General features: G+C 44.3%; 1 protein-coding gene across 2 annotated transcripts in view; it reads right to left on the bottom strand.

The window, feature by feature from the left end:
• TBC1D16 (TBC1 domain family member 16) overlaps window positions 1–14,435 on the bottom strand; it is a 305,823-nt gene that overhangs the window by 77,641 nt on the left and 213,747 nt on the right. The gene's annotated exons all lie outside the window — the stretch shown is intronic.

Genomic DNA, 14,435 nt, shown 5'->3' with positions numbered 1-14,435 from the left:
GAGGTAGAAAAACACAGTATACTTTACAAGGCTATTCAAGTGGTTGTAAGGCCAAATTTTTTTTACCTTAAAGTGGTTTTAAAGGCAGACATTCTTTTTTACTTAATGCATTCTATGCATTAAGGCAAAAAACCTTCTGCATGCAGTTCCCACCTGCCCCCCTCATACTTACCCTGAGCACCATCTCGATCCAGTGATATGCATGAAAGCAACAGCTCTCCTGGGTCTCCGTCTCCTCATTGGCTCACATAGCAGTGGAAGCCATTGGCTCCTGTTGCTGTCAATCACAGCCAGTGAACCAATTAGGAGAGAGTGGGGCCCAAGCTACCCACACTGCTGCCTGCCTCTGATCCCAGCCATCCCTCTGCCTGCCTCTGGAAAAAAAATAGGATTTGTAATAACAGCTCACCTGTAAAATCCTTTTCTTGGAGTACACCACGGGACACAGAGCCTTTAATCATTACATAGTGGGTTGTATAGTTCACCAGAGGTGATTGGACACTGGCACACCCAATGAAGACAAGTTCCCCCTCTATATAACCCCTCCCATAAGGGAGGTACCTCAGTTTTGTAGCAAAGCAGTAAAGATCCCATAGAAGAGAGGGACCTCTGTTCCCCGTGGTGTACTCCAAGAAAATTATTTTACAGGTAAGCGGTTATTAAAAATCCTATTTTCTTTTTCGTACACCACGGGACAGAGCCTTTAATTATTACATAGTGGGATGTCCCAGAGCAATGCTTAATATGAGGAGAAGGAGACACAGATCAAGCAGGCCACCATCGGGTGTGAGGCCCTATACTGCTGCCTGCAGCACACTACGCCCAGAGGCGGAATCCTCATGCCCTCTTACATCTATTTGAAAGAATATGGTAAATGTATGGACTGAAGACCAAGTTGCAGCTTTACAGATCTGAGCCATAGAAGCCTGATGATGCACTGCCCATGAAGCACTTATTGCCCTGGTCAAATGCGCTTTAACAGGAAAAGGAAGATCCTTGTTCTTTAACCAATAAGCTTGGATTATCACTTGTCGAATCCACCTAGAAATAGTTGATTTCGATGCCGCTTGGCCCTTTTTGGGACCATCTGGCAGAATAAACAAGATATCCGTTTTACGTATCTGAGAAGTTGCTTGCAGATAAACTTTCATTGCTCTCGCTACATCCAGAGTGCAATCATTTTTTCCTTGCCGACTGCGGCTCAGGAAAAAAAGGAAGGTAAAACAATATCTTGATTTAAATGAAAAGTAGACACCACCTTAGGAATAAAGGAAAGGAAGGAAGGAAGGAAGGGGACGTAATACAATTTTGTCCTTGTGACAAATTAAATAAGGTACTAGAAAGAGCTGCTAATTTAGAAACTCTCCTAGCAGAGGAGATAGCAACCAAAAAGGCCAATTTCCTACTCAAAAGAATTAACGGAATATGGCAAATAGGTTCAAAGGGCTGCTTCTGCAAGACCGACAATACTAAATTCAAATCCCATGGGCACAGGGGAGGTTTGACTGGCAGATTTACCCACAGTACCCCCTAAACGAATGCCCAGACCAGGGAATGAGATGCCAATGGCCTCTGAAAGAAAACCGACAGCCGAGATTTGACCCTTAAAGGAGTTGTAAAGAAAAACATTTGTTTTGCTGAAATGACTGTTTACAGGGTATAGAGACATAATAGTTAACTGATTCCTTTTAAAAATAGATAAAAATCAATCATATAATGTACCTGCAGTTTCTAGTTTCGTTTTTGCATGTTGTTTCCTGCTTCTGTGATGTACAGAGCCAATACAGGGCAGTGATGGTTTGGAAAACGAAACTGATTGGTGCTGTGGGGTTTTAGACACACAGTAATCACACCTCCTTGATTAGTGACCACAGAGAGAAAGCTCCCAGTACTGTGGTTATCAGGAAACAGACAACCAGGAAGTGTGGAGATCAGAGAAGAATTACAGCAACTTGAGAGCAAAAACGAAAAATGAGGACATGAAAACAGCACTGCATTAAGGTGAAGGAAGCTATTAAGATAAAAAAATAATTCCTTTACAAACCCTCTAATGGTACTCAGGGCTAATTTCATATCTACGCGCAATTGACAAAAGGCCAGAATCCTACCAATGACATATTTTTGCGGGTTCCACCCTCTGGATTCACACCAGGAAACATATACCTTCCAGATTCTATAATAGATGAGCCCGGAGACCGAGTGGAGAGAATTAGACCTGAGAGCCCATGTTTCTTCAAAAATGTAGGTTTCAACAGCCAAATCGTCAAATTTAGCTTTCATAAGAAAGGATGGAACACTGGACCCTGCGAGAGCAGGTCTTGGCGAAGTGGAAGAATCCATGGTTCCCCCACCGCCATACTTACAATTTTGGTGTACCAGGCCCTTCTGGGCCAATTCGGGCCACCAGGTGCACTGGTATTCCCTCTTTCCTGATTTTGCAAAGCAGTCTTTGTGAAAGCGGAACCCGAGGGAATGAATAGATCAGAGAAATCTGATCTCAAGGAATTATTAGCACATCCGTTCCGAAGGCTAGAGGATCCCTTGTCCTTGACACAAAGGTGTCCAACCTCCTGTTGAACCTGAAGGCTAGCAAGTCTAGATCTGGGGTCCCCCATTTTTGGCATATGGCCTGAAATATGTCGGGGTGGAGAGACCACTCTCCTGATAACAGCTCCTGGCGGCTTAGGTAATCCATTTGCCAATTTTCTACCCCTGGAATGAAGACTGCAGAAAGATAAGAAATATGCCTCTCTGCCCACACCAGAATCTGGTTCACTTCTCTTTGCGCATCCCGACTCCGGTTTCCTCCTTGATTGATATAAGCTACCGTAGTAGTATTGTCGGATTGAATCCACACAGGGTAACCCTGTAACCTGCGTGTCCAGGTTCTGAGGGCTAGATACACTTCCCGAATCTCCAAAATGTTGATGGGCAGGCTCCTTTCGTACTTGGACCAAGCTCCTTCGGCCGAGGCCTCTTCCGGAACTGCTCCCCAGCCAGAAAGACTGGCATCCGTAGATATTACCTTCCAAGTGACCGGAAGAAAAGATTTTCTGGCTCGCAAACTCTTGGTGTTTAACCACTTGAGGACCACCTAACGCCGATATATGTCGGCAGAATGGCACCGCTGGGTACAGGCACGTACAGGTACGTTGCCCTTTAAGTGCCCAGCCATGGGCCACGCGCGACCTGGTCCGAAGCTCCGTGACTGCGCCGGCAGGACCCGGGTCACAGGAGCTGAAGAACGGCGAGAGGCGGGTGTAAACAAACCTTCCCCGTTCTTCTCTGTGGCTTGTCACTGATCGTCTGTTCCCTGTTATAGGGAATGACGAATAGTGACGTCACACGTCCCCCCTACAGTAAGAATCACTCCCTTAGGGCACACGTAACCCCTTACTGCCCCCTAGTGGTTAACATCTTCACTGGTCACTCAGACTATGAATCCTGCTTGTTTAGAGGCCCCCAATTCTGATTCACAAGAATTTTGCAACGAATTATCGGATTATTTCATTAATAAAATTGAAAAAAATCTGTGAAAGTATTCAGCAAAATGGAACCGTCACCAACCCCCCCCCCCCCCCCCCAAATCACAAATCTAATACCCACATAAATCAGCCGCAATCACCAAAATTCACTCTAAAACCCATTTCCATCGATGCCACTAAAAATATCATCGGGACTCTGCATAACAGCACAGCACCCAATGAGATCATCCCCACTAAACTGCTGAAAGAAAGTGCCGATATACTGGCACCACCTATCACGCAGCTCATAAACCAATCATTCAAGGAGGGCATGGTGCCCACCTTGCTGAAACAAGGTACAATAAAACCAATTCTAAAAAAAAAACTACCCTCAACCCCAAAGACCCAAACAACCGGAGGCCCATAACAGCTCTAAATGTCTTCTCCAAGGTAATGAAGAAAGTAGTTGTAGAACAGCTGCAACTGCATTTAGACACCCATAAATTACTCGACCCGTTTCAATCAGGCTTCCGTCCGGGTCACGGAACAGAAACTTCGCTGCTCAAAATATAGGATGACACTCTAGAGGCCGCAGATGAAGGAGAATCTTGTCTCCTGATACTGCTGGACCTAAGCGCGGCTTTTGACACTGTAGACCACGGACTACTACTGGCTAAGCTAGCTGAAATAGCCGGAGTCGGTGAAGGTGTTTTACCCTGGTTCTCCTCCTTCTTGGAAAACCGATCACAAATAGTGAAACTGGGGTCTTTCACTTCTGAAAAAACGTACGGTGTCATGCGGAGTCCCTCAGGGATCTCCCTTATCGCCCGTATTGTTTAATATCTATATTCGCCCTCTCTTTGAAATCATCAGTAACCAGAAGTTACTTTACCACTCCTATGCAGACGACACACGACTGTATTTCCGCATCTGCAACAAAAAGGATCATTCTCTTGGACTAGAGAAATGCCTTACTCTAATAGATAACTGGATGACAAACAGTTATCTTAAACTCAATGGTTCGAAAACAGAACTTCTCCTGTTTCACGCTAACCGGAAAAATCACCCAGCGTCAACATGGACTCCCCCGCCCATTCTGAGTAAAACTATCACCCCTAGCACCAAAGTTAAAAGTCTCCGAGTCATTTTCGATACCTACATGACAATGGATGCACAAATAGGGTCAGTAGTCAGCGGATCCCACCATCTGCTGCGCCTACTACGCAGACTCATTCCCTTTATCCCGAAAGAGGACATTGCAGTCCTGGTGGGAACAATCATCAATTCCAGACTCGACTACGCAAATGCCCTCTATCTAGGACTCCCCAAATACCAAATCACTCGTCTGCAAATCGTTCAAAATACGGCCGCTCGACTAGTGACTGGAAAAAAACCATGGGAATCAATCTCACCTTCACTGAGATCCCTTCATTGGTTGCCAGTAAAAGACAGAATCACTTTCAAGGCTCTCTGCCTAATGCATAAGTGTATTCAAGGAAACGCCCCCCAATATCTATGCGAAAAAATAAAAGCCTATAACCCCAATCGCATTCTGCGATCCACCAATCAAAACCTCCTCCAGATACCCAAAGCCAGATACAAGTCCAAAGGAGATCGAAGATTTGCAGTCCAGGGACCTCGCCTGTGGAATGCACTACCAACCACCATCCGATTGGAGTCAGACAGCTTGGCCTTCAGGAGAAAGATTAAAACCCATCTCTTCTGAGGTCAAGGGGTTCCTTACCCATGAAATGGATACAGCGCCCAGAGGCGATTCAGTTCGCATGTGTTGCGCTTTACAAGTCTCTCACTCACTCACTGCCATTTTCACAGTAATCAGTGCATTTTTATAGCACTTTTCGCTGTAAAAATGGTCCCACAAATGTGTCAAAAGTGTCCGATGTGTCCAATGTGTCCGCCATAATGTTGCAGTCACGAAAAAAAAAAAAAAAATCGCTGATCGCCACTATTACTAGTAAAAAAAAAAATATTAATAAAAATGCCATAAAACTATCCCCTATTTTGTAAACGCTTTAACTTTTTTGCGCAAACCAAACGCTTATTGCGATTTTTTTTAACCAAAAATATGTTGAAGAAAACGACCTAATCTGAGGGTAAAAAAAATATTTTTTTTATATGTTTTTGGGGGATATTTATTATAGCAAAAAGTAAAAAATTTTTGTTTATAGCGTAAAAAATAAAAACCGTAGAGGTGATCAAATACCACCAAAAAAAGCTCTATTTGTGGGAAAAAAAGGACGTCAATTTTGTTTTGGAGCCACGTCGCACGACCGCGCAATTGTCAGTTAAAGCGATGCAGTGCAGAAATCGCAAAAAGGGCAAGGTCTACCAGTCACCGTCAATTGACAGCGGCATAGTAGCTCAGTTGTTCTGACAGGACTTCATATGACGTCCTCGTCTTTTAAAGCCGCTAGGGGGCGCGTGCGCGCCGCCGCTTTACTGGGAACACAATGCGCGTGCCCGCGATGGCCGCCGGGCACCCGCGATTTGCCAGTAACTGAGCAGGGACGTGGAGCTCTGTGTGTAAACACAGAGCTCCATGTCCTGTCAGGGCAAGGAGACCGATGCTGTGTCCCTTGTACATAGGGACACAGATCGGTCACCTCCCCCTACAGTTAGAACACTCACTAGGCTACACATTTAACCCCTTCCTCACCCCCTAGTGTTAACTCCTTCCCTGCCAGTCACATTTATACAGTAATTAGTGCATATTTATAGCACTGTTCACTGTATAAATGTGAATGGTCCCAAAAATGTGTCAAAAGTGTCCGATGTGTCCGCCATAATGTCTCAGTCCCAATAAAAATAAAAAATAAAACGCAGATCGCCACCATTACTAGTAAAACAAAAAATCATTATGTCCCCTATTTTGTAGGCGCTATAACTTTTGTGCAAACCAGTCACTATACGCTTATTGCTATTTTCTTTTACCAAAAATATGTAGAAGAATAGGTATCGGTAAACTGAGAACATTTTTTTTTTTTTTTTTTTTTAAATGGGAGATTTATTACAGCAAAAAGTAAAAAAGTGTTTTTTTTTCAAAATTTACGCTCTTTTTTTGTTTATAGCACAAAAAATAAAAACCGCACAGGTGATCAAATACCACCAAAAAAAAAGCTCTATTTGTGGGAAAACAAAGGATGTCAATTTTGTTTGGGAGCCACGTTGCACACCCGCGCAATTGTCAGTTAAAGCAACGCAGTGCCGGAAGCTGAAATTTCGCCTGGGCAGGAAGGGGGTATATGTGCACAGTAAGCATGTGGTTAACCTGCATAATGGTCCGGGTCTTAAGTGGTTAATGAACCCAGGGAGGAGACAGGTGACTCAGTTGATCCAAAAGAGGGCAGTTTGAATGTTGAAAGTACTGCCTCAGCATAACATCGCACCTGCAATTTAAGAACCCAAGATGCAGAAAAGGGTTCTTCTGAAACCACCGATCCATCCGACTGCTCCTCCTCTGGAGATGCAACCTCACCATCCTCATCATCAGACTTTTCTGAAGGAGGATCTAAGACAATAGGAGACCTACTCCACTTTTTGTCTTTCAGTGAGGATGCTGCGATTAGAGTAGCGATCCTCCCTTCCAGGTTGTTTAGCGCTGCTGTCAAGGTAACCTCAGTGACATACACTGTATGCAGGAGCTGGCACAAAGGGGAGGCAGCTATACCTGATAGAGGTAATGATTCATCCTGGAAAGGTGCTTCAGGCCTCCTGCGCAGTAGAGCGGCGTGCACGCTGCATGTGACTACGCCCCCCTTTCCGGCCGTGCACGCGCATGTAGGGGGAATGGCGGAATATACCCACAATTGGGGAAAGAGGAGGATCCCCCAACAAGGAGCCATACCTCACTGAAAGAGGTTTTATTGCAGAGCTTGAAGCAGAGGAAGCGTGCTGCCTGAGGAGCAACTGGCACTGACCTGGTCCTGGTGAATGGATAACAGCTCTTTACTCCCTCCAGTGGCGGACATAGGCAAGACACTACTCAAAAGGGAAAGTCCTTAACCACTTCCGGACCGCCCACCGTCATTATACATGATGTGTTTGATGGTACCCTCTTCTTCAGTGGGCGGTCCTCTACAAGATAAAAGTGGTCTCTGCGGCGTATACGCCGCAAGATCACTTTTATCGGCGGCGGGAGAGGCTCCCGCCGCTCTCCAGTGCCCTCCGCCGCTTGCCGGAGCCGCCGGCAGCGGCAGAGGCAATCCGGTCCTTTCCCTTGCTGTGCATGGAGATGAGTGAGGGGAAGATGGCCCCCACCCGTCTCCATATCACTGCAGGGCGGAAGAGACGTCAAATCATCACTTCCGCCCATACATCTTAACCACTTGCTGCCGGCCGTACGACTTTGTATGGCCGCAGTGTGGATCCCAATTGACGGGAGGCCGTCTATATACGGCCTCCGGCCACTGGGGGGTGCGCGCGTGCCCGCCGCATCGCAGAGATGCCTATGCGCGTGCCTGGCGGCCGCGATGTCCGCCAGGCACCCGTGATCGGCGGTTACACAGACAAGGACGTGGATCTGTGTGTGTAAACACACAGATCCACGTCCTGTCAGGGAGAGAGGAGACCGATGCTGTGTCCCTTGTACATAGGGACACAGATCGGTCACCTCCCCTAGTCAGTCCCCTTCCCCCACAGTTAGAAACACTATGCAGGGTACACATTTAACCCCTTCCTCGCCCCCTAGTGTTAACCCCTTCCCTGCCAGTCACATTTATACAGTAATTAGTGCATATTTATAGCACTGATGGCAGTATAAATGTGAATGGTGCCAAAAATGTGTCAAAAGTGTCCCCCATAATGTCGAAGTCCCAATAAAAATCGCAGATCGCCACCATTGGTAGTAAAAAAAATAAATAAAAAAAAATATAATAATTCTGTCCCCTATTTTGTAGACGCTATAACTTTTGCGCAAACCAGTCGCTTATTTTTTTTTTTACCAAAAATATGTAGAAGAATACGTATCGGCCTAGACTGAGAATTTTTTTCTTTTTAAATTGGGCTATTATAGCAACAAGTAAAAAATATTGAATATTTTTTCAAAAATTGTCGCTCTTTTTTTGTTTATAGCGCAAAAAAATAAAACCTGCAGAGGTGATCAAATACCACCAAAAGAAAGCTCTATTTGTGGGGGGGGGAAAAAGGACGTCAATTTTGTTTCAGAGCCACGTCGCACGACTGTGCAATTGTCAGTTAAAGCGACGCAGTGCCGGAGCTGAAATTTCACATGGGCAGGAGGGGGGTATATGTGCCCAGTAAGCAAGTGGTTAAAGGGACTTTTTTTTATTGCATTTAAGTCCAAATATGAGATTTGAGGTCTTTTTGACCCCAGATCTCATATTTAAGAGGACCTGTCATGCTTTTTTCTATTACAAAGGATGTTTACATTCCTTATTTTTTTTTATTTATATTATCAAAGTTTTTATAAATTTTTCAACATTACCATTTAACAATATATCACACCATTTTTACACAAAAAAAAAAAAGGGAGAAAAATGATCCCCCTCCACCCTCACTTATTCCCCGCGGCTCTTCCCCCCCTCCAAACACCCGGGGAAAAAAATAAATAAATTAGTGACCCCTTAGATATGAGGCTTCTAGAAAGCCATTAACCCCTCTAACTTATTACTCATTATTCCTTATTGCCCCATCACCTTCCCTTAAAAACACTTTTACCAAGTATTTGAAATCTGAGGCCTCTAAAAAGCCATAAGGCCAATATTAACTTACCCCACCCCCCTTTTTATATCCTGTCCTTCCTCCCTTCCCTATTCCACACACACAGACCCCAGAAAGGGAAAGGGGGAAAAAAAAAGCCCACACATTATGTGATAAATCCCCACCCTCTGTGCCCCTCCTCTCTTAACCCTGTACATTTAGGGGTTAGGGGCAGTGCCGCACGAGAGTTCATATTGAGGAAAAAAGTTATTCTCCACCCCCCCCCCCCACAGGCTATCCACTTACATTTCCCTGCAGCTCCTTAAATTATTCAATCTCTCGCGAGCGCTGTTCCCATTCTGACCATATTTCTCTACACTTTTCCTTTCTATCTTTAACTCTAGAAATCCATCTCTCTGCCTCCATAATTAAATTCACTTCTCTCTTCCATTCAAAAATAGTTGGCCTTTTATCCTGTTTCCATAATCTAGGTATTAATAATTTTGCCACATTTAATAAATGAGGCGTGATACTCTCCTTATATGATCTCATTGACCCGTGGAATAGGAAGTTTAAAGGTGTCAGTTCTATTTCCTCGGGAGATAGTCTTCCAACCCAAGGGGCAATCTCTTGCCAAAATCCACTGATCTTTGGGCATGACCACCACAGGTGGAGTAGGGTACACTCCTGTCCACATCCCCTCCAACACCTATTGTCCGCAAGCCTATACATCTGTGCCAGTCTTACTGGGGTTCTATACCACCTAGATAGAAATGTATAAGACATCTCTTGAATCTGTGAGCTTACCGATGTATAGTGTGTGGAATCAATAAGTTGTTTAATTTGTAGCGTGGTGAACCTGTGGTTTAGCTCTCCTTCCCAATCTCTAATATAATAAGGTGTTGTTTTTATCCGTGTCCCTAGGATTAATCTATACATTTGAGACAGTAAGTGTTTGGACCTCAATATCTTTACACATCTATTTTCAAATATAGTAAGTGAATTAAGAGGTCTTATCCTGGTTTTCCACTTTTGAAAAAAGCTCCTTAATTGATGATACCTCCTCTCCACCATTGGGACTGTTCCCTGGCTCCGCCTCAATACTGGTAAGGAGATCAGGGTTCCACCTGGGGCAAATTTGCCGCATGTGGTATCCCCGTCCCTCCCCCAGGCCTTCATTGATCCTATTTCCTCGCCTGGGGGACCACGGAAATCCCTCCAGGGGAGCCAAGGGGGATATCCCAGGGGCATAATCTCCTGATTGTTTTTTTTTATCCCATATCCTTAATGTATTGTTAGTTAAAGGTTTTTTTTGAGAGACCTCTTTCTCTCTTCGGTATCCAGGGAGCTCCTGCTAGGTTCCTTCCTGCCATTGTTTGCTCTAATTTTACCCATATTTTATTTGAGTGATCGTGGTTCCAATTTAGTATCCGTACTTGTGCCATTGCCCTATAATATGATGTTGCATCTGGCAACCCCACTCCGCCCTCTGATTTTTCTCTACACAAAATTTCATAGGCTAATCTAGGGCGTTTATCATTCCACACAAAGGAAACAAAAGCTTTCCGTATGCCCTTAAAGAAACTCTGTGGGAGGGGAATTGGAACTGTATGTAAGACATAAATTATTTTAGGTAATATATTCATTTTTATTGCATTCACCCTTCCGAACCAAGTTAGAAACTGCCTCTTCCATTTCTGAAGATCCTCTCTTACCCCCTCCATTAAAGCACCATAATTCAGATCGTATAGAAGTTTTGGTTCAGGCGTTATATGCGTCCCTAAGTAGACTAGGGATTTTTTACTCCATACGAAGCTATATGCTTCCTGTAGAGTATTTGCCATCCTTAAAGATACATGGCTAGGAAATACTATGGACTTTTCCAAATTAATTAAAAAATTGGATAGGACCCCGAACCTAGATACTTCTTCCATCAGAGCAGGTAATGAGGTCTGTGGTGTGAATAAATAGAACAACAGGTCATCGGCATATGCCGAGACCTTATGTTCCTCCGGCACAATACACGTACCCTGAATTCCGTTATTTTTTCTTATTTTGCAGAGAAAGGGTTCCAAAATCATTGCAAATAGTAAGGGAGACAAGGGACACCCTTGTCTCGTACCATTGTAAATTTGGAAATGGTCTGACAAGGTGCCATTCACCTTTACTCTAGCTCTCGGGGACGCATACAACGCCAGTACCCAGCCCATCACACAATCTCCCACTCTCATCCACTTCAGGACCTCAGTCATAAACATCCAGTTAACCCTGTCGAAAGCTTTTTCGGCGTCCATAGATAATATTATTCTGGGGGCTCTGTCCGGGCCGTGTTGCATCCAATGGAGGACATTTAATGCTCTTATGGTGTTATCTATAGCTTCACGGCCCTTCATGAAACCTGTTTGATCAGGGTGAACTAGCTTCACTAAATGATCCTGTAGTCTAAGTGCCAACATTTTTGATAATAACTTCGTATCAGAGTTTAACAGGGAAATTGGTCTATAATTGGCACAATGTTGGGGGTCTTTTCCTGGTTTTGGGAGGACTTATAATAGGAATAAACGTGGCCCAACTTTTTCATTTATTTAAAACCGTGTTAAAAAAAAAAAGAAAAGTAAAATAAATAAAAAAAAAAATGTTTAACCTCTTGACCACCGCCCCATGTCAAAAAGACGTCCTCTTTTTAAAGTTGAATATCTCGATAACGGCAGCAGCTGCTGCCACAACCGAGATATTCATCTTTTCAGGGGGCGGTGGTGTACACGATAACGGCGGTCTCGGCGGCGGATTCGCTGCGAGATCGCCGTTATCGGTGGCGGGAGAGGGGCCCCCCCCTCCCGCCGCTCTCCCGCGCCCTCCGCCACTTACCGGAGCCGTCGGTAGCGGCGGAGGGGATCGGATGTGTCCGGCAGCTGAGCGGGGACGGGACTGAAGGAGAAATCTCCTTCACCCATCCTCATAGCTCTGCTGGGCGGAAGTGACGTCAAAACGTCAGTCCCGCCCAGCCTCTTAAAGAAACATTTTTTTTTTTTGTCATTTGAAAAAATGACATTTTTTTTTTTTTTTTTTTTTTTTGCATTTAAGTCTAATTATGAGATCTGAGGTCTTTTTGACCCCAGATCTCATATTTAAGAGGACCTGTCATGCTTTTTTCTATTACAAGGGATGTTTACATTCCTTGTAATAGGAATAAAAGTGATCAATTTTTTTTTTTTTTTTTTCAGTATAAAAAATTATAAAACTAAATAAAAATAAATAAGAAAACCCCCAAAAAATTTTTTAAAGCGCCCCGTCCCGACGAGCTCGCGCGCAGAAGCAAACGCATACGCGAGTAGCGCCCGCATATGAAAACGGTGTTCAAACCACACAAGTGAGGTATCGCCGCGATCGTTAGAGTGAGAGCAATAATTCTAGCCCTAGACCTACTCTGCAACTCAAAAAATGCAACCTGTAGAATTTTTTAAACGTCGCCTATCGAGATTTTTAAGGGTAAAAGTTTGATGCCATGCCACGAGCGGGCGCAATTTTTAAGCGTGACATGTTGGGTATCATTTTACTCGGCGTAACATTATCTTTCACAATATATAAAAAAATTGGGCAAAATGTATTGTTGTCTTATTTTTTAATTCAAAAAAGTGATCTTTATCCAAAAAAAGTGCGCTTGTAAGACCGCTGCGCAAATACGGTGTGACAAAAAGTATTGAAATGACTGCCATTTTATTCCCTAGGATGTCTGCTAAAAAAAAATATATAATGTTTGGGGGTTCTGATTAATTTTCTAGCAAAAAAATTGTGATTTTCACATGAAGGAGAGAAGTGCCAGAATTAACCCGGTGGGCAAGTGGTTAAAGTGCCCCATCCCGATAAGCTCACGCGCAGAAGCGATCGTATATGTAAGTAGTGCCCGCATATGAAAACGATGTTCAAAACCGCACATGTGAGGTATCTCCACGATTGCCAGAGCGAGAGCAATAAGTCTATCCCTAGACCTCCTCTGTAACTCAAAAACATGCAACCTGTAAATTTTTTTAAACCTTGCCTATGGAGATTTTTAAGGGTAAACGCCATTTCACGAGCAGACGCAATTTTGAAGCGCGACATGTTGGGTATCAATTTACTCAGCGTAATAATAGGATTTGTGTAACAGCTTACCTGTAAAAATCCTTTTCTTGGGGTACATCACGGGACACAGAGTCTTAATCATTACTATGTGGGTTCCCTCCCTATATAACCCCTCCCATACTGGGAGCACCTCAGTTTTTGTCCCAAGCAATAAGTGTCCCAATATCCCCAAACAAGAGGGGCGGGGACTCCAAGCAAAGGATTTTACAGGTAAGCTGTTATAAAAATCCTATTTTCTTTATCGTACATCACGGGACACAGAGTCTTAATCATTACTATGTGGGATGTCCTGAAGCAATGCTTACTGAGGGGAGGGAGACACCAACAACGCAAACTGCCATAAGACACGAGGACCTCTAATGCTGTCTGCCGCATATTGTGCCAACAAAAAAAGGCTGCATCCTCCTGCCATCTTATGTTCAATTGATAGGATTTAGTGAACGTAAGCACAAACGACTAAGTTGCGGCCCGGCAAATCTGAGTCAAAGGCTTGGTAATGCACCCCGCATGAAGTGCTTACTATCCTGGTAGGGTGCACCCCAAAAAGAAACAGGGGGAAGCCCTCTCTTTAAACCACAAGCCTGAATAATAACCTGATGAATCAACATTTGGCAATAGTTGATTTAGACGCCCCGATCCTCAAGAATGCAGGCTATAAAAGCCAGACCATTAATACCCATGTATGCAAGACAGGATGTAACCCTGCAAAGCAGGCCTGGACAAGCCGTAAGGGACCCTAGGTCCTCTACTATCAGTTCTGCTGTCCCTGCACAGTAAGGTTGTATGGCCTATGCTGGCGCAATTAAGCCAGCTTCCGTTCTCTTCTGATGTAGCATGGAAGCCATGAAGGTTGCGGCCCTTCATGGCCCCAGGGTCACTAAAAAATCTGTCCTGCATGCGGGTGGATCCTTTGTCCTCGACACAAAGTTGTTCAATTACTTGTTGAACCTGGACGTCAACACCCTTTATGTGCAGGGCACCATTTCTGTGACATTCGGTCAGAAAAAAGTCGGGGGTGTAGAGGCCAATCTCCCGGACCCGATTGTTGATGGCTCCAGCAAATCGCCTGCCTATCTAGCATTCCATGAAATGACAATTGACAATAGGCAAAGCACAAGCTCTTCTCTGGTAACCAAAGTAAACCACTAGAGAGGCATAGTCAGATTGTAT

The sequence above is a fragment of the Rana temporaria genome, chromosome 12 (assembly GCF_905171775.1).
Source record: "Rana temporaria chromosome 12, aRanTem1.1, whole genome shotgun sequence".
NCBI lineage: Eukaryota > Metazoa > Chordata > Amphibia > Anura > Ranidae > Rana > Rana temporaria.
Note: the sequence above shows the minus strand (reverse complement) of the source record. Positions and strands in the feature narration are given on the sequence as shown.